This window comes from Capsicum annuum, chromosome 11 (genome assembly GCF_002878395.1).
Source record: "Capsicum annuum cultivar UCD-10X-F1 chromosome 11, UCD10Xv1.1, whole genome shotgun sequence".
Lineage (NCBI taxonomy): Eukaryota > Viridiplantae > Streptophyta > Magnoliopsida > Solanales > Solanaceae > Capsicum > Capsicum annuum.
In genome coordinates this window covers 142,274,315-142,276,425 of record NC_061121.1, presented here as the reverse complement: position 1 = coordinate 142,276,425, position 2,111 = coordinate 142,274,315, and the positions used below count along the sequence as shown (strand labels likewise).

Genomic DNA, 2,111 nt, shown 5'->3' with positions numbered 1-2,111 from the left:
TTTGTCATATTTTAACTTGACACAAAGTTTAAGAAAATAAATAAGACTTGAATTTTATAGTCTTAAACTAAAGATATGTCAAATGTATCAAAATGATTTTTAATCTTATGGTCCTAAATATATCACATGAAAAGTTGAAATTAAAGAATTTCTAAAAATAAAAAAAGACATTCTTTTTTTAAATAGATTAAAACGAAAAGTAGTAAAATTAAATTGAAAAGGATGGAATATAAAAAAATTTCACAACCTTTACTTTACACTTTATGAATGAACATAAAAATCAGATCTATTAGGATCTACTAGGTCCGTGGTCTCGTAAATTGAAGGGTCCTTCCCTCAATTATTCTCTCTTTTAGCTCCTATCTGACCAATCTTGTTATAGAATTTTTCGTATGATTTGAGATAAGACAAATCTTATAAGAAAGAGTCATATTTCCATCACAAATAGTCTTCGTATTTATTTGCTTGGACCTATAAATTTTTGGGTAAGTTTTAATAGGAGTAGAAGAAAAATTCATCACGTGAAAAGTGATTCAACTTATCCACATTCAACATTAGTGATGTTTTTGCGTTTTAGCTTTGAAAAATTTTCAACAAAAAAAAGGGAAAAGCAGGCACTGGGACAGTTTGGCAAAAGATGTGCTTACTTACTAAGGTAGAAGTATGGATTTCAGATCTCTATTTGAAATCTCAAATGCTTTATTTGTCAAGTTATAGTGGAGATTTAGGACATCTGGAACCATATGGTCTACTTTTATGTGAAATAAATACTATAAGAAGAAACTCCTACTATGATTTCATGGAAAGAGGGTTCACAATTATGGAAGAAAATGCTGGAAGCTAGGGATGAGGTGGAGCATAGTATCTGGTGGGAACCAAAAAATGGTCAACTAGTTTTTGGTATGATAATTGGTCTAAGTTGGGTCCTTTGTACCAACTTGCGTCAATTGATATGTGTTTAACTTGCAGAGGTAAATTGTTTTTTTCAGAATGACAGGTGGAATGAAGATTTTCTTAATCAACAATTATCAAGTTATTTTTGTAAATCACATTCTTGCGGAATATCCTAGAAGATTGCAAACAGAGAAGAGGGACAAACCTTGGTGGTTGCTTACTACTAATTGGAACTTTTGAGTAAAAAGTTTTTCGGATTTTGATGTGTCATGGTTTCATGACACCTTCGATGCTCAAAATAAAGAAATTATGAAGGAACTTAGGTACTTTTACTCGGTATGATATGTTTTTGTATTGATTGTGCAGGAAAATAGGTTTCAAAGGAAAAACTCAGAAAAGGATGAAAAATTTGCTAAGTGAAGAGAAGTTGGTGACTTATGAGTGTGGTCTACGAATCATTAATTAGATCCACGACTTGTGATTGGGGTTCGTGAGTTGACTTCTGAAGCTGAAGGAAAAGTCTGATTTCTACAAATTCATGAGTCGTGACTTCAAACCACGACCCGTGGGTGGCAGTCATGTCATATACTGAAGACTGATACTGAGCCTGATTTTCATGATAAAGACCTATGACTTATGGGTCTGATCCACAACTCCACCCATGACTCGTAGCATGTCCCGACTTAGTTTTCTTACATAGTTTATGATAAGATTTGTTTTGTATCTATAAATACTCTCATTGTATTTTACGATTAGTTTACACACTTTTACATTATTTTGAGTTTCTTAGACACATTATTGATCTTGGGACTATTTGATATTGGTTTTTAGGATTTTTGATCTATTTGAGATTTGATTTTTTATCTTATTCTTGTAAGTGCAAAATTATGCTTTCATCTATGAACTCCTCTTGCGTGCTTATGATCATGAGTAGCTAAACTCCATCACTAGATTGTGGCAACCATGATGAATTAATGAAGCAAGGTTAAGTGTGAAGTCATTCTAGACTGGTGTGCTTGCATATATTGGTATTTTCTTTGATTTGATTGCTTTCTTGACTATTGTAAATATTGAGTACTCGTCTATATTCTAAACTTGCTCGAGAGAGGTAGAGATTGAGAAAAAGAAATAACAATAGAAATTTGAAGTTATCAAGCTTCATCTAATTAACTTGAGCCTTAACCAAGATAGTTAATATAAGATCACTAAACAAGGGT

At 32.1% G+C, this 2,111-nt stretch overlaps 1 long non-coding RNA gene across 1 annotated transcript; it reads left to right on the top strand.

Moving 5' to 3' along the window:
• Positions 1-230: 230 nt before the first annotated feature.
• On the top strand, positions 231-1,689 carry LOC124888504. The gene is made up of 2 exons (XR_007046861.1): positions 231-900; positions 990-1,689. It is a non-coding gene; the product is annotated as an uncharacterized LOC124888504 (long non-coding RNA).
• Positions 1,690-2,111: the final 422 nt, after the last annotated feature.